Source organism: Podarcis pityusensis (assembly GCF_964106645.2).
Source record: "Podarcis pityusensis genome assembly, chromosome: 3".
NCBI classification, from domain to species: Eukaryota; Metazoa; Chordata; class Lepidosauria; order Squamata; family Lacertidae; genus Podarcis; species Podarcis pityusensis.
Genome location: NC_138026.1, coordinates 122739267 through 122757721, shown reverse-complemented (window position 1 = coordinate 122757721; position 18455 = coordinate 122739267). Strand labels below are relative to the sequence as shown.

Below are 18455 nucleotides of genomic sequence, written 5' to 3'. Positions count from 1 at the left end.
GGCATGTCATAAAGCCCCACCTCCCGCCTCCTCAGCCAATCAGGAGGCAGGGCTGACACCATCTCTAGGCACACAGGGGAAGCACAGGGAGAAAGCAGGCCTCCCCTCATCCCCTCTGGAACCCCAAAGCAGAGAGGGCACAGACAGAGCAGCCAGCCTCCGGTGCCAGGCAGAACAAAGGGCTGGAGCCCCAATTGGTCCCCCTCCAAGCTAGGAGGGCGCCTGGACGGGGTCACCAAGCCAGGGACTCTGCCCCCAGGATCCCTCCAAGGAATAACGGATCTGATGCAAGAGGTGGGGGCACTGCTCAGGACCACCTCCCTCTGCCAGGAAAAGGAACTGCGTTGCAGGAGAAGCACCGCCAGGCAGAAAGCTCTCCCATGGACCTTCTGCCTCAGAGGCTGGGCTCAGAACACTGCTTGGCTTCAGGGCTGTTTCCCTGAGGGGAGCTGGCAGAGACAATAATGCCTATGGGGCGGATGAATGGACAGGGGAGAACCTCAGAAGAGCTGGGTGGCTGCGGGATCACCCCAAAGGCTCACCTAGTCCAGCCTCCCCTTTCCCCTAAGGCACAAGGACAAAAGCCCCTCTCCCACCACAGCCTGTCTAGGGAAGCCCCAAAGAGACATAGCCCCAGAAGGTTCCAGGGCCGAAATCTGGTGGGTCTGACGCTGACCCTCCGTGCCCCAAGGAAAGCCCCTCTGCTGCCCGAAGCTGCAAGGAGAGCAAATGGAAGCAGGGAAGCCAAACGACCCCCCCATTGCCCCCACCCCAGGGCACCATCCCCAGAGAAGTCCCACTGGGCTGGAGAGAGGTGGCTTCTTCTGGGCAGAGGGGGCCCGTGGGGCAGCTCAGCCCCGCTTCTCCTCTGCCAGCCCAACTCCAATGCTTTGGCTCATGGAAGGGGCACCTCTGGGCAGGGCCCCCCAAGGGTGCTGCATCCTCACCCAGGACTGGCACCAACCTGGCCTTTAGCAAGCACCCTCTTCGTCGATTTGGTCAATAAGGGGAGGGAAGGGGCATGGCCCGCGTGAAGGTGGTGCTTGGCCAGAGGAATTCTGCTGACCTCAGCCTTGCAAAGCACAGCAGGAAGGGGCTCCCTCACAACCTCCAACCCCCCCCCCCCACTCCAGGGAGTTTCATTTAACAGCTGATAAGCCGATTAAGGGCTGCTGGCTCCTCCCCTCCTAATCCCGCCCCCGAATGAGCGCCCAAGAAAGCAGGCTTGGCATGGCGGAAGAGAGGCTGGCTTGATTCCTGGGGTTGCATCCAGAGGCTCCTTTAATTCTGGGTCCTGATCCACAAATTCCACCCCAGAGTCAGAGGCCGTTAACAGGCAGGTGCCCCCCTAGCTTGGGCTTGACCGGTTGAGACGTTGCGCACGTCACAAAGTTGGGTCACGTTCCAAGATACAGGACAGAGCCTGATTTCCCAGGGAAGCAGCCCTGCCCGGGCTCCCTTGCAGTGTCCAACGCCTTCTCCAGGCTTTTTATGCTGCCCAGGTAAAGTGGCTTATCCCTTGACCTCCCTGCAGGCCTGCTAAATCTGGACATCAGGCCTTGGTGCGTGGGGAGCCTCTGACCAAGGTGGCACCACGCTGCCTCTGGGAGCGGCAGGAAATCAGACGGAATGCTGAGGAAAACACCTTCCTTTCGAGTCCAGGTATTTGAAAAAATAAGGGCCCTAGAACAGGGGCCAGAAAACATTTTCAGCAGGGGGCCGGTCCACTGTCCCTCAGACCTTGTGGGGTGCCGGACTATTTTTTGGGGGGGGGGAGGGAATGAATGAATTCCTATGCCCCACAAATAACCCAGAGATGCATTTTCAATAAAAGCACACAATCTACTCATGTAAAAACACAGTGATTCCCGGACCATCCGCGGGCCGGATTGATAAGGCGATTGGGCCACATCCGGCCCCCAGGCCTTAGTTGGCCTACCCATGCCCTAGAAGGAACCACCTTGGCTGCGAAGACCCTTGCCTGAACATTTGTTTTACATTTTATTCTATTACACAGTGCTAGTCCTAACTGGAGGAGGGGGTAAAAGCAGCGTTCAAAACTCCCCTTGTTCTAGGTGTGTTTTGCAAGAGGGAATTTCATTAATGCGAGCAGTTTCTGAGCCTAAGTCCTGCACCTAAGATTTAAGATTAAAACTGCCACTTCTGGAAGGAAAGGAGGACCTTTTTCTGCCTCCCCACTTCCAGCCACTCTCTGAAGACTGGAAACGAGACCCTCTTAAGAATATTAGGGGGGTGGGCTGGGAAAGTATGGCTTTGTTTTTCGCAGTCTTCAGATGAGGACTAGACCATGTTAAAAATGAACATAAGATTTTAGCTGCAGTTTGTTCATTTTCAGCTTTGTGTTCGTTATAAAAAAGTGCACTTTTGTGGCGCCCATAAGCTAGGTTTAAGCTGCCCTTCAGCTCCTAGCTTTCCTGCCTCAGTTTCTAAACCTGGGTAAAAGTGTTATACAGAACAGACTCCCCGACCTCCTTCCTATTCAAAACCCTCATTCTCTAAGTCCTAGGCAAAAATGGAAAGCAACGACCCCCCCCAAACCAAAAGCAGGCAGAGCAACACACGCAAGGCAGACTGAAGAGGCTGCATCACCTGCAACTGCCACAACAGTGGGATCTTCCTGTCATCTCCCAAACAGGGAAAGGACACATGAAATCCTCCTGCAGGTTTTGTGACCTACGCACCATAAGCCCTTTGCCCACCCAGGAGTACCAGTGCCCCCCTCCCAGGACTGTCCGGTCTAGGCTGATTCCAGAGGCCTCAGCACAGCAACACGTAGCTCAGCTGGAGCACAAGACGCTTAATCTCATGGTTGTGGGTTCGAGTCCCACAAGATTCCAGCACTGCAGGGGGTTGGACTAGATGACCCTCATGGTCCCTCCCAACTCAACACTTCTATGATTCTGTGATTCTATGACTTTGTAACAGAAGCCCCAGGCCCACCTTGCGGCTGGCTCTTGAACGTCCGCCCCTCCGCACCCACCGAAGTCAGGAACTGGGGGGGGGGGGGCAGCTGGGCTGAACAGATCAGATTAAGGGGCTAAATCTGCTTTCACTTTTGCCGGCAAGAGATTGAGTGCTTAATGCACGGCCAACAATGAAAGTCAGGATTAGGAGAGCAAGGGGGGGGCATCTGTCAGGAACCTCCTGCAGCCTCCCCACTGCTTTGTGTTTGGCTGCCCCAAGGAGCGCCGTCTCCCCAGTGTTTTGGGGTGGAGCAATCCTGGCCTCCTTTCCAGAACTGCCTGCCCCTCTTCCCACAGAGCCCCACGGGGCAGACTCTGCTCCAGCCGAGCCTTTGTCTTCGGATCCTGGGACACGCTCCCTCCTGGCCACAGGGCGGGCGGACAAACTAGGCCATCAGCCAATCAGCTCCCTTGGGCAGCTGCAAGGGATGCTGGCATACATATGGCGGGACTTTGGGTGCCACTTGCCAGATGGGAGGGCGGCTCACCCACCCGTCGCCTGGAGGGGGGATTAGAAAAGCAGATTGCGATGCAGGGCAAGGCAGGGAGAACCTCTGCCTGCCCAGGACCCCTTCTGAGTGGGGCCAGGAGCATTGCCCTCGCTTGCCCAAGAAGCTTCTGGCAGGGCCAGCAAGAGGCACAATGAGAGAATTGGAGGGTCTGCCTCATGCCCCATGACCAAGTGATGTGGGGAGACAAGCACTCATGCTCTGCAAAACAGGGGAGCCATTCCACCCACTGGTCTATGACTCGAATAAGTGAGCCAAGCCACAGGCTCCCAGTGAAGCATTTAACACATCAGCCTGGACCGCTAAGCTGTTTGGCCTAGTGGTGGGAATTCCCTCCCCTTAGGATGCAGTAGCCAATCCTCCAGTGGGGAAGCCCACCAAAGGAAATCTCCCAAGGCACCTCATGACACCCTTTGGTCCCTGATCCCCCCCCCCCCAAAAGCTGCAATGAGCTGGGGTGGAGAAACAGAACCGCCACCACCCCAGAAGAAGAGATCTGGAGCATTTGAAAGAGCAGGACTGTCTGGGGGAAAGTGGACACACAAAGCCCCAGTCAGACGGCACCAGGGCTGGCCAAAGACTGATCAAGAGCTGGGAAGACCTTGTCAGGATCCCTGTGATAAAGAGCATCTCCCTCTCTCACACCCACCACAGGAGGAAAAGGGACAGAGCTGGCATCTTCCTTAGAAGAAGCTGGATAGCTCAGCTGGTTAGAACATGGTCTGGTAACGCCAAGGTTGCAGGTTCGATCTGCATATGGGACGTTCTGCATCTTCCTACACTGCAGGGGGTTGGTCTACATGACTCTCAGGATCCCTTCCATCTCTACAACGCTGTGATTCTGTGATTCTAAGTCACCTGTGGAAGTCAAAGCTCCCCTGGGCAAGACCTGGTTGTATTGCTGCCAATGACATGGAACTATTCATCATTGCTATAGACTTAACTTTTAAAAGTATGCCCCCCACCCAAACACCTTGCCACCATCCTTCCCATTCCCCAAATAAACCGTAGCCCTTAAACTGCCCTGACTTGCACTTTCTCACAGTTTCCCCCCTAGTCGGGCATTTTAGTTCAGCTACTTTGGGCTACTGAGAAAAATCCCGAGTTACTTATTCTGCAGCATGTGAAATTATCACAGCACACCTTGTGATATGGCTTCCTCTAACGCTCAGCTCGGCGCCCCAGGGGCCAGGAGCATTCCTCCAAGGAAGCGCTGCATCGTTTGGTTGCTGTTGGAGGGTCCCCTTGCTTTATCTGCTGTGCAAGTCAAGAGACCTGGACAAACGGGCTGCCTTTCCAAAATGATGCCTGGCCTGCAGAGAATCAAAGGCTGATTGCCCACTCCCCATCCCTGAAGCAGCAGTAGGTAAACAGCAGGCATCCTGATGTTCCAGGGATGGACAACTCCCACCCCCTCTGGCCACGCTGACTGGAGCGGATGGGAGTCCCATAGCAACTGGCAGGACTACAGGTTTCCCAGTCCAGCTCTGAAGAGCTTTGCTTTCTTCACAAGGCAGGACACTCTACCCCTCTGACCTGAAACGCAAGGTGGCACCTTTTTCTCTCCAGCCCAGAAGCCTCCAGAGCCTTTGGCAGAGAAGAGGCCTTTGCCAGCAACTGGGCCTTTCAACACGCAGAGCACACAGCCCACCCCACAACATGCCGTGTCCTTTTGGGACAAGGAAAACAGCACGCCTTGTGCCCCTTCAACTCTTGGGTGCGCTTAGAATCCCTTCTGCATCACTCCAGAATCCCTCTTGTGGGGAAGGGTGGCTTAAAGAAAAGAAGAGGGAGGGAAAAGGTCCCAAGCCAGGCTGGCTCAAGGGCCACCTGGGAGGACCTGGCTCATGCTTTAAAAGCTGAGCCTGGAAAGCCCAGATGCGGCCAAGGCAGCAGCTGGTGAGTCCTTGTCCAGGAGAGGGAGAGGGTGGAATTCCTCCAGGAGCCTCCTGGGGGCGCCTCCAGCTCCCAACATGGCTCTTGGCACAGGTGATCTTCCTTGGAGCTGCCTAGGCTATTGGGGGCAGGGGGAGAGGGGAGGGGGCACCCACAGCACAAGCCATCGTGGCACAGGGGAAGGAGGTCAAACAACCCCCCACGCTCTCCCTGGGCCACCAACCTGGGAAGGGGACAAGGAATGCGGGTGCCTCTCTGGATGCCAGAAGGGGAAGCAAGAGAGAAACCCCGCAGGCAGCTGTCCAGAGGGGCAGCAAGCTGGGCTTGGGGTCCCAAGGGGAGGCTGTTGGGGAAGGTGCTCTCCGGGTTCAAGGGCCCAGCACTCGCTCTGCCCACAAAAGGGTCTAGGATGGCTCCCCAACAGGAGCTCCAGGTCCACAGAGTCCAGCACTTTGTCCCCAACAGCGGCCAGGGTAATGGCGCCAAAAGGCAGAATCTAGCTATTTTCAAACAAAGTCCCAGGCAGCTCAGGTTCATGCTGGGGGTGGCTATGCCCCATTTTAATTCAGCGTTCGGGAAAGGTGTACTGCATCAAAAAACGGAAGGTAATTTTTATTCTTATTTATTTATGATTATTGCTTTGTCAAAAATAAATTATTATTATTTAAGTGGAAAATAATAGTAATAGTAATAATAATAATAATAATAATAATAATAATAATAATAATTTATTATTTATACCCCGCCCATCTGGCTGGGTTTCTCCAGCCACTCTGGGCGGCTTCCAACGGAATATTAAAATACAATAACCTATTAAACATTAAAAGCTTCCCTAAACAAGGCTGCCTTCAGATGTCTTTTAAAGCTAGGATAGCTGCTTATTTCCTTGACATCTGATGGGAGGGTGTTCCACAGGGCGGGCGCCACCACCGAGAAGGCCCTCTTCCTGGTTCCCTGTAGCTTTGCTTCTCGCAATGAAGGAACCGCCAGAAGGCCCTCGGCGCTGGACCTGAGTGTCTGGGCAGAACGATGGGATGAATGGAAGAGAATGAGCCAAGAGCACCTGCGTGACTCTGCACCACAGGGGGAGACAGAGAGCCCTCGCCAGCCCCAGTTGCAGCCCCCCTGACCCCTAGCAGCCAAGCCTGAAGCCCACAGCCCAAGAGGGACCCCTCCCCACCAAGCTCCTTCCTGGGTCCTCTGGCCCAAGCAGCCTCTGCAGCCGCCTCCTTCCAGGCAGAGGCACCAGTGTGACCTTTCCTGACCCCTAGCTGGCCAACCCTTCAGGAAAGGAGACCCCATACGCAAAGGCAAGGCGGGCCAGAAGGCCAAAGGCAGGCAGTCCTCCCCATGCAGGTAAAGCCCAGCACAGATGGCAGGTTGAGGGGGGAAAGCAGGAGGAGGAGCCACAGGAGGAGGGAGGAAGAGGAAGAGGATTGCCACATGCATATTTGGACCTGGTGCATCTGCCGCAACATCCACCCAGACCGGGTCTTCCTTCACAGCTGCTGGTGGGTTTGAAGTGGTTTGCCCTTGGATGCAGGCACCCCCCCCAGGCCCACGAGGGAAAGGGACTGCAAGTTCCAGCCATGCTTGTGGGGCAGGGAGATGGGAATTATTATTATTAATAAATAATAATAATAATAATAATAATAATAATAATATTTTATTTATACCCCGCCCTTCCTGGTTCAAAAACCCGGCTCAGAGCGGCTAACAACAAATTTAAAACACTTAATTATAAAAGCAGCATAAAATACGGTATAAAAACATGAATAGGAATAAACATCAAAAGTCAGAAATCAGTTAGTTAATCCCAGGGCTAGCTGGCTGAATTGGTCCTATTTGGGCCAGTGAGGAGGCCAGGGGAGAATTACTGTGGGGTCTCAGAGCGGGTGATCTTAAATAATAAATAAATAAAGTGGGCCTTGCACAAGCTTCTAGTTTCACTGCAATCCAGAAGTCTCGTGTTTTGCCCATGGACTGCACCATGAATTGCTGGCGTAATGGATCATTAACTTACTGCTCATAGTCACTGTCTCCTGCTTCTGACTGCAGAGAGCGTCAGAGTTGCAGGCAGGGAAAAGGGCTTGTTATTTATCTCCTTGTGGAACGCCACCACTTCAGAAGATGCTCAGATCAAGGAGGCGTCAGGTGTACAGCACAGGAATGAGTGACTTAAGTAGGGCACCAGTCAAGAGAGTCATGGGGGGGGGGGCAGCAGCAGCAGAGGAGATTCCAGGCCAGGGGAAGAAAGCAGCGGGGGGGGGGCATGGCTGCAGCAGCGCAAACTGCTCCCCAGGGGCCATGTCCCAGCCTGCAACCTGCTTATTTCCAGAGAACTCAAAGTATGCAACAAGCAGTTCACTATTTTAGTCCCACAGCCTGGCCAACAGCTGCTGCTCCTTGGGTCAGCTGTGGCAATGGTTTATTACGTACAACATCACCAACGGCTATGGAATCAGAAAGATGCCGGCTGACTCAAGGCTTAGGCAGAACACTCCAAATGCGCGCACACACACACACCCCCAACATGGGGCACAACCCACCAGAAAGTTCATGATGTATTGATCATTAACTACGTAAAAAACAGCACCGTACTCTTCTTCAGCCAACTGTACTCTTCCTGCTGGGCTTGCAAAGGAGAACTTCTCAGAGAATTTGCTCAGTCAGTCTGGCCTGCACCTCTCGCTCTGCCACCCCTTGACAGCACCCAAAATCCACCACCTAACTGTGCCTCATCACCTTGGAAATGCAGAAGACTGAAGGGCATTCTAAATCCATCAAACAGCAATGCTTTCTTGAACCTATCAGCAGTTCTAAGAGGTTGCACTGTTGTTTTTAATCCCCCTGAACTGGCTCTCTCCTGGCTACTCGTGAGGGCACAGAGCCACAACTGTGTGCTCGGTTTCGCCTGGGCCCAATATAGTAATAATAATAATAATAATAATAATTTATACCCCAAACATCTGGTTGGGTTTCCCCAACCACTCTGGGCAGCTTCCAACGAAAGATTAAAAATACATTAAAACATCAGTCATTAAAAAATTCCCTAAAAAGGGTGGCCTTCATGGCGTCTCTTGCTGGAAAACGGAAGCCCACGACAGTGGGATGCTCACTGCTGAAGACAGGATGGCACCTTCTCAGGTTGCATAAAGCAGCCTTCGCCACAGCTGCAGCCAGCCAGGCCATGCCGGCCTGAGGCTGACTGGAGTCGAAAACATCTGGAAGGAACCAGGTTGGCAAAGGCTGGTGCAAAAGTTATATTCTGCTTCAAATCAATGTGTTTCTACAGTTGCAACAACAGGAATGCACTTTCGTTTAGAGATTACCTCAATTACAAAGGGAATTTTTTAATTTAAATCCATGATTTAGTGTTGTCATTTTTTCACCTGGTGATTTAAACCATAGAAATTAGCAGGCCCAACCTGCCCAGCAGTGCTGCTGAGGGATGCTTTACCGGGGGGGGGGGAGGGTAATGAGCTGCTGGTGGGGGCTGGTGCTTGTTTGTACTGGGCAGCTGCAGCTTGGATCCCATCCTTGCATTTTCTGGGGTTGGAACTCTGCCTGCAATATTCACAGCTGGTGGCTGGTCTTATGCCCGGTCTCTTTCTCCCTCTGCCACTAGCCCAAGACAGGCAAATGCCCACTTAACAGGCTCCAATTTTTACTCAGTGAGATCAGAAAAGAAGATTTCCAAGTGAAATGGAGCAGAAGTAGGGGGCCTTTCTTTGGGGAACAGCAGACACTCCTGAATGACTGTCAAGTGGATGTTACCAATGTTGCTCGCACTGATCCTGCCCGGGACAGAAAGGAAAGACTGTGCTGTCTCAAAACCACCGCTTGGGACTTCTGCACTGCAAACCATCCTCCGTGGGAAAGAGCCACAGAGTGTTGCATCTGTGAACATTATCAGCGGCCCAAGACACCCCTAGAGGAGCAGCCTCCGTCCCTGCTTGCCTTTGCTCCGGCGGCTGTGCCCCGTTCACACGGAAGCACTTACCTGGGGGGAGCCAAATGGGCCACACCTGCAAGGCCCAGGAGGCGATGATGCCCCTGCCTAGCCTGCCAGGGATTCTGCTCAAAAGAATCCCAGCAGCCCCAGGTTCCTCCTCCTCTCTCTCGCTTCTCCTGAACTCACAAAGGCACCTCCAGAAGCAGGTCTAAATAAGGCACCTAAATCCCAGCAAAGTTTAGACAGTCACCAAATCTCATTTTAAGATGGGATTAGAGCCCCAAAAGGCCCTGGCGAGGGGAACACAGGTCAAGTGAGTGGCAGTCCTGCTAGGACACAGCCATCGCCAGCCCCCTCCCTCAACTGACCCAACATGCAAGCTGAACTCTGGCTCCACAGGCGACCTAGGAGGGCACAGAAGCCAGATGAAGGCAAGCTGTGCCAGGGCACATAGAGGCAACTGAGAGAGAGCAGGGATAGAGAAAGGACTGACTGACGATCCAGTATACCTGAAAGAGCGTCTCCACCTCCATCGTTCTGCCCGGACGCTGAGGTCCAGCTCCGAGGGCCTTCTGGCGGTTCCCTCACTGCAAGACGCCAAGTTGCAGGAAACCAGGCAGAGGGCCTTCTTGGTGGTGGCGTCCGCCCTGTGGAACGCCCTCCCACCAGATGTCAAAGAGAACAACAACTACCAGACTTTTAGAAGACATCTGAAGGCAGCCCTGTTTAGGGAAGCTTTTAATGTTTAATAGGTTATTGTGCTTTAGTGTTCTGTTGGAAGCCGCCCAGAGTGGCTGGGGAAGCCCAGCCAGATGGATGGGGGATAAATAATAAATTATTATTATTGTTATTGTTGTTGTTATGACTCTGTGGGCAACTGCTGGGAACTTTTTGCCATCTTACTAGATGGATTATGAGAGATGGGCAGCTTGGCCTGTCAAGCACGCTGAGGCCCAAAATGCTCCTAGACTCCTTGTGTGGCTTTCAAGACTGCTTTCCCGCCGGAAGATTCTGCTTAGCCACGATGCCAGCTTTGGGAGCGCTGGCTCTGGGAGACGGCCTGATCTCCCTGTTGAGTCCCAACCTGCGTAGCAGCATTGCACCCGCCTGCTGCCAGCTCAGCAGAGGGGGAGCTCACAAAGGCCCAGCGGCTCCCTCTGGGTGCCCCTCAGCCCAGACCTCCCAGCTGGAAAGTTCCAGGCTTTTCTTTCGGGCCAGTCATCCCATTGTGTGCCTAGTCCTGCTTATTCGAGTCCCAAGGCAGAAGCATTCAGAGGGGGGCTTTAGGGAGCCATCTGCATGCAAAGAGCAAATGTGTTCTAACAGGGGAAACCAAGCAGAAGTAGGCAGCGTGCCAGGCGCCCAGGACGGACTCAGCTCCAGCACTGGGCAGGAACAGAAGGAAGGGGAACTGGGGCACAACGGCTCTGGGTCTCAGAGAGGGGCCTCACTGCCACCGCCACAAGTTTTTTCTCAGCGGCCTCCTGGCTTGGGGGGTCCAGAGAGACTCCTTCCAGTTCCAGCCTCTTTCTGACTGCCTTCCATGGACCAGCAGAAGAGGCTGCCATTGTGCCCAGGGAGGAGACCTCTGCGGATGCCCAGAAACCTACTCTGAAGCAGCCAACTGACCGCTTGCTTAGCGCTATGATAATACTACCTCTGTGCATAAGGAAGAAGACAGAGCCCCAACCACCGCACCTTCTGTGCCGCACCTTCTGCTCTTAGTTTAAGAGTGGAACCCAGCAACGGGACTCGCCCTTCTCTTCTTCCCAGGCAGACCCCCCCCCAAAACCCCTCCCCACACCCACTCTAGAAGTTCTCCAACTCTCCAGAGCAGATTGGGGTGGGCAGGCAGGGTGGCAGGAGGGAGGAGATGAAAGGAAACCGGCTTCCGCTCGCGTCCAGACATGGATGGATCAAGTCCTGGACGGGCACCTGAAGCTAACAGCTCACTCTCCACACCTTTCTGCTGGGCAAGGGGGCACAGCTCATTGCTCCTCCTCAAGGCTACCAAACACAGACATATGCAAACCAAGAAAAAAACAGGCACATCGCCAGGGTGGATTTGATTTAAATCAAATTGCTTTAAATCACAATTTAAATCACTAGTCAGTAAGATTTGATTTAAATCATTTTTTTACAGAAAGACTAATTCTTGCTGGTATAATCTTAATATTTACAACTAGATGAAAGTTTCATTTTTGGAATAATAAAGTTTCAGAGTAGTTTTTACAGTTATGTCAAAAATTACTGATTTGGTTATACTATTAGAAATACATAGATAATTATGCAATTATTGTGAGGTTTAATAAGTTAACTGTTTATATTTGGACAACTTTTCTGCAGTACTTTAGTGGTAGGAGAAAAACAATTGTTTCCTTAATAACAATTTAAACAATCTATTTACTAAAATAATAACATTATAGCATATGTATCTATGTCTGTTAACTGATGTGGTTAAACAATTTAATTTCATCCACCCTGCACATTGCTGCACCCATACAAGGCAATGCAAACTGTCCTTACCTCCTCAAGGGTCCCTGGAGGTGCTGGGCCTCACTTGGACACAGCTCTCCTAGTAGCTGGAGGCTGAAGCCCCTGAGCTTCCTTCCAGAGACCCACAACCTGCTCATGTGAGGGGCTCCAAGAACACCACAAGCTGCGCTTTGACCAGGTCAAACCGTTGGTCCACCTAGGGCCAGCAAACTTTTTCAGCAGGGAGCTGGTCCACTGTCCCTCAGACCTTGTGGGGGGCCGGACTATATTTTGAAAAAAATATATATGAATGAATTCCTATGCCCCACAAATAACCCAGAGATGCATTTTAAATAAAAGGACACATTCTACTCATGTAAAAACACCAGGCAGGCCCCACAAATAACCCAGAGATGCATTTTAAATAAAAGGATGCATTCTACTCATGTATCATAGAATCATAGAGTTGGAAGAGACCACAAGGGCCATCGAGTCCAACCCCCTGCCAAGCAGGAAACACCATCAGAGCACTCCTGACATATGGTTGTCAAGCCTCTGCTTAAAGACCTCCAAAGAAGGAGACTCCACCACATGCTGTAAAAACATGCTGATTCCCAGACCGTCCGCGGGCCGGATTTAGAAGGCGATTGGGCCAGATCTGGCCCCAAGGCCTTAGTTTGCCTACCCATGATCTAGAACAGGCCTGCCCATGCTGACTGGCAGGGTCTCTCCAAGGAACATTCCCAATCCTGCCTAGAGATACCAAGAATTGAACTGGGCATTTCTGCATACAAAGCAGATGCTCTCCCACTGCTCAGCAAGCTGGCCTTTGTTGGGGAGGTCACAAGCTCCTCTGAGCAGCTCTTGTGCATCAAGACAGAGAATTCCTAGCCTTCCGTCCTGAAGATTCACTGTGGATTAAATGCAAATGCACTAACAGAAACACAGTCAGGTTCCTTTAAGGAGCGCCCCCCCCCATCTCAGTTGGTGAAAGTGGGGCCAGATAAACAGAATTCAGCCAGCTTCCAGAAGGTGTTCAGGGTCTGGTCTGGGTGGGTCTGCAGGAGCCAGGGATGCGCCAGCTGCAGCGCCAGCCATTACTCCCTGCACTGCTAGGATGTGCGGACTCCCACGGGTGAGAAGAGGAAATTTATTTATTTGGATGATTCTTTAAATCTGCCTCCTACCTTTCTGCCAAATGGTGCTTTCAGTAGGAGTGCAATGGGACAGAAAGGGTGTGGTGGTCTTTGGAGGGTGCTGGGATCCCGATGTGCCAGGCAGTGCCAGCTCTTGGAAACCATTCTCCCGAAACTGGAGAAGGCCGTGCAGATGCTGGCCTTCCCAGAAGCCGTGATGTGCAGAGGATGCAGCCAGAGAAAGTGGGCCTCTCTGGCTCAGCTCTAGCTGTAGACACAGGCGTTCACTCCAAACACAGGCAAGGAGGCACTAGACTCCAAGCCAACCAAGAAAAATATTTCACATCCCTTGGCAGAGCATCACATTTCTAAGCCCCGGGGACTTCCCCCAGAGCTTCACTCTGATACTGCAAAGGCAAATGAAGGAACAGAAACCAGATCGCAGGTTTAGCCCGACCCAGAACAGCAAACCAGGCAGGGAAGCACAAGCGCAAAACAAGCCCCGCTCCTGAGAGCTCAGATGTGGGGTCCCTGCATGTATGAAAAACTGGAACAGTCTGGAACAAAAGTCCTATCTGATGTCAACACAGGCTGGAGAATTATGGAGAAAATACTCTCTATTCGCTTTCTCCATGCCACGCATAATCTGACAGATCTCTATTATGTCCCGTCCCCCCGTCCCCCAACTAAAAATTCCCGAGCATTGCAACCTCTCCTCACAGGCGATTTGATCCAGCCCCTTGAACAGTTTGATAGCCCTTTCCTGCACCTGTATCAGCTCTACAATATCTTTTTTGAAGTGTTGCAGCCAGAACAAGGGACAGCATTTCAAGAGTGGTCGCAGAGTTGGAAGGGATCCTGAGGATCATCTAGCCCCACCCCCCTGCAACTGTCCCTTGTATAAAGAAAGGTTCCGACTCAATCTGGAGGCAACTGGGAACAGTGTTCGAAGCTCCCATTGTTCTAGGCGCATTTTGCAACAGGGAATTTCATTAGCACGAGCAGTTTCTGAGCTCTGGGCACAGTACTACGCCTAAGATTTCAGATTAAAACTGCAGAGTGGGGGGAAAGGAGGACCTTTTTCTGCCTCCCCACTTCCAGCTACTCTCTGAAGATTTAAGAATATTAGTGGAGTGGGCAGGGGAAGGACTAGACCATGTGAAAAATGAACCTAAGATTTTAGCTGCAGTTCATTCATTTTCAGCTTTGTACTCTTGTTATAGAAAAAGCATGCCTAGGCAGTCCGCTGTTGTGCCCCTAACCTAGGCTTAAGGTGCCCTTTAGCTCCTAGCTTCCATGTCTCAGTTCCTAACACTGACGGTGAACTCTGCAGTGCTGCTCCCTCCAGAGCCTGGCCTCTCTTCTGCTATGAGCCAGACCTCTGGCTCTTGGTGAGAGAAGTCCCCAAACTCTGCAGAAACACCATCCTGCGCCATCCCCTCCTTGCCAACAGCATCCCATCTGGAGCATTAACATGAATGCCTCTCTCCACCAGCCTTCATGCGATACCCTTCAGAGGAAGCATATGGCCAGGGAGCACTTTGTTATGCCCATGTAGTAAAGCCCGCTGTCACGAGATTGTGCCAAGTTCACGTGGCGATGGCAGGGCCTGGCGCACCCAGACAACACCAAGGGAGAGGAGGAGGAGGAGCTGAGAAAGCCCCAACAACAAGCCCCGCAGCAGCGCCTCAGGGATTTCCGAAGGACGTGTGCTGGGGTGGCTTGCCCTAACCAAAGACTTCACTAACAGCAGAGCAACCAGGAAGGCAGACAACCATGTCTGCTTCCCGACCAGAGAACTCTTTCGTTAATGTTTTGGAGCTGCTGAAAGGCCCCCCCCCCCACCGACTGCTGGGAATTCATGAAAGTAAAAACACCACTCGCACCCACACGTCAGAAAGATTGCAGCAGGGGGAGGGAGGGCAGTCAAACCCAGATTCCCTTCCCATACTCTGACGAAATGCCCACCCTGATCCATCAGACAGGGCTGTGGGGAAGGGGCACACAAAGACCAAATAGGAGGCTATATAAATAACTATCGCTGGAGTAACCATGGAGAGCAGGAATTCCACCCAAGCCACGCAGCTGTCTTTGGGGCCTCTGAGCCAGACCACAGAGCTCCAAGGTAAGCAACAACTGGGGGCATTTCTCGGCTTGCGTGCAGCCTCCCTTCAAGGAGCGCAAGCGACACCCATCCTCCCAACACCCACAGACTTTGGCATCTGCATTTCTCTGCCACCCAAAGCCCCACGTGGAAGAACTGCTGAAGATCAGCACCAGAGACGTGGACTGTAGCGATGGTGCCTGCCACAAACAGAGGAAAAGCAAACAAGAAGAGTGGTGGGCAGGCCCAGTGTGCAAGCAAGTGGCAAGCCCTTTTCAAATAAAGCAGAATTAAACAAGGCCGCTGCTGCAGCAGGCGGGCGTCTCCACTACAAGGCAAAACAATCCCTGCTCTTGCCAAAGCGCCATTAGAAGCAACACTCGCCACCTTTTCACTTTCTATAATCCTGGCAATTAGCAAGGGACCCCACCTGGGCGATAACTCAGAAATATGCGCAGGCAAGGCCAGCAGACTTTCAGGAGCAGAAGTCAGCTGTGGCAGTTGTGTATCGGAGGGCCCTGAGGAGAAGACTCCCTTTACATGAGTGGAGGTGGGGGTCGGCTTTCCATCAGCACCAGGACAGGTATTTCTGAGCCTGCTCCTCTTACTCCAGACCCTTTGCAGCTGCCTGCCCCAAATTAAGTTTCACGCACACAGACCCACCACAACCCCACCTGACAAGGCTCCAGAAAATCCTCGGATCACCGTGGCTGACGTGGCTCCCAGGCAAGAGAAACCAGGAGGTCTTCCCTGCAATCCCCAGATATACCCATTTAGCAGCACTTTTGTGGGGGGGGGGGGAGGGTGGCAAGAATGGTGACAACTAGTTGGGGCCAGCTTCAGATTTCAAGGGGTTGTTGCAGGGCCCTTTGCAGCTGTGGCTTGGCAGGCCAGGCTGTGCTGAGACAGCTCCAGCAAAATCAACAGAGGGCCTGACCCACTTATCCAAGCAACACCTCTGCCCCAGGCCTGGGCACAGTGAGCAGCAGGACACAGCATGCCAACGGCCAGAGGCGGCAGCACCACCCCCAGCCGGGCAGCTCACCCACCACCAGCTCCCCTCTCAGCTCACTCACTCAACCAGAGCCTTCTAACTCAGCCCATAATAAAGCAGTAGGCCCTGGGGGGGGGGGTCTCTGCCCATCCCCTTCAGATATGCTGAGTTATTTCAAGTATTTAAAAGCATTTTTGAACGAAGAGAGGGATATGAGGACCAGAGGCAAAGGATCTGCAGAAGCAGCCGTCTGGGAAGCTTATGGAATTTCTTTCCTTGAAATTTTCAAGGCATCCACCAGCAGCCTGTTTGTCGGATCTGCAAAAATCCCAGGCTGCCCAGAAATCTGAAGTTTAGCTTCAGAAATCTGTGCAAGGAGGGAGGACCACAAATCTCACACTCCCCCACAGTGAGGAGGCTGGAGTCAGGAGCAGCCGCCACGGTTTCCCAGGCTGCCCCCTGGGTTCCCGTCTCCTCCCTCCACCTCCTCCTGCATTCCCTTGGAATCTTATCCCTCGGCCAACCCTCTCCAGAAGCCCCTGCTCTGCTGAGTCTCTCCTTTCTCTCAAGATGTTGGCAAGGTCAGTGTGAATGCAGAACATGCTTTTTTTGCATCTGTAGCAACAACCCCCCCCCCCCCCCCCCCGTCCTGCACACTTCATCTCAATTTCCTTGTTACCTGCTATCAGGCTACACTGGGCTAAGTCAAGAGGAAGGGGCACAACACTCGACCCATTGGAAGAGCAGCCGGTCATCCCTGCACAATCCCAGCCACCCTGAATGATGCGCCTGCTGAGTGAACCTGCATCAGCAGAGAGGCAGTCAGACTCCTTGAGAGAAAACGCCGTCTCAGGCACAAACAGCAGATATTCTGTCTGACAGGTTCATAAATACGAGCACCATCCAGGCACAAAGCGATCAAGGTGAAGTTTGAGGCTGGCTGGGCAGAGAGCACAGGAACAGTTTCCTCCAAGACCTAGGTGAGCAGATGAGGCTCACTTTCTCTCATGGGGACACAAGAAGAGGCAGCTGGAAGAGGCCAACGGGGGGGCCGTCCAGGCCAGCAGCCTCTTCTCACAGCAGCAAACCACTTCGGCACAATTGATGCAGCTGCTTGCACCAAGTCAAGGGACAGCCAGAAAGCTAAGGAAGCTCTCACATCACTCCAAACGCAGCTTTTCAGCAACTGCCTGTTCACACATTCAGTTGGGGCAGTCCACACTTCTCAGACACTGACATGTGCATGGCATTTTGACACTCCAGCCCTAAAACAATGCCGTTCAAATGGCAGCTGCAAGGTGGCTGAAAACCCCACAGAGCCTCCCTCTTTTCTGACACCAGAGCACCACAGAAACAGCTCCAGGGGCGCCCTCCCCAGTCTGGTGCCTTCCACACTTTGCTGACTCCAGCTCCCTTCTTCTCTGGCCACGGGCCACACCGCCTGGGTTTAGACAGGGGTTGCTGGACAAAGTATCTGGAGGGCCCCAGGGCTGGGTGGGGCATGCACAGACTCCACCGGGTGCTCCTGTGGAAGGAAGCACCTGGATCATGGCACAAGAGGAGCAGACGCCAGGAAGAAGGGCAAGGATGAGCCGCCGAGGCTCGAGAAGAGAACGCCAACAGCACAACTGCTGACAGCCAAGGCAGCCAGACGGGAGGGGAGAGCAATGGGGGCAGGAGGGGAGGCAGCATCTGCTGGCCGACCCAAAGGGCTTCGATGGCCGAGCGCAGCCACACCTTGCCTTGCCTCTGCCGCAGGGGCAGAGCATTCAAAGGAGGCCTGCTGGGCCCCAAGGCAGGGCTCATTCGTAAGCAGCAACAGCAGTCTGGTCCGAGGAGTCTCACCAGCTGAAAAAAGTACGCAGCAACACTGCCAGGCTGCCCAGCGCCCTGCCGGCCACCGCAAAGGGGCAAGCGGAAGGCAATGCCCACAAGCAGCTCAGAGCAAAAATGGTCCTCCAGCCACACCCTCTCCAGCTATGCCAGGGATACCCACAGAGTGCGGAGGCCTCTCTGCTGGCATCCCATCAGTCAACGGAGCAGCAGTGATGGGCAAGGATGTTTTGCAGAGAGAAAACCAACCGCGAACCGCCCTGACCGTGGGGTCCAGGATCTGCCCTCTTACTTAAGGACAGGCTGAATATTCTGGTATGCCCCAGTCCCGGAATGAAAGCGTCCCATACAAAGATTGCAGCTCCTCTTTTTTGCACTTTGCCAACTCTTAAGAGTGCCTTGCCAAGTGCCCACCATCACTTTTTGCCCTAAGAGAGCGCAGGATGGGGGCAGTGGGTGCGTGTGGAGCTGGCTTGTGTTAGAGGCTGAGAGCTGGAGTGGGAATCTGGACCGGAGAGAGCAGAACCTGTTTTCGGGTCGGATCCCGCTTGCTGGTTTCCCTGCCGGGC

General features: G+C 53.3%; 1 protein-coding gene and 1 long non-coding RNA gene across 4 annotated transcripts in view; one reads left to right on the top strand and one right to left on the bottom strand.

Annotated features, from left to right (window-relative positions):
* MAPRE3 (microtubule associated protein RP/EB family member 3) overlaps window positions 1-18455 on the bottom strand; it is a 34368-nt gene that overhangs the window by 8858 nt on the left and 7055 nt on the right. The gene's annotated exons all lie outside the window — the stretch shown is intronic.
* On the top strand, window positions 123-5425 carry LOC308474045. Its single transcript, XR_013984474.1, has 3 exons — window positions 123-294; window positions 1535-1662; window positions 4148-5425. It is a non-coding gene; the product is annotated as an uncharacterized lncRNA (long non-coding RNA).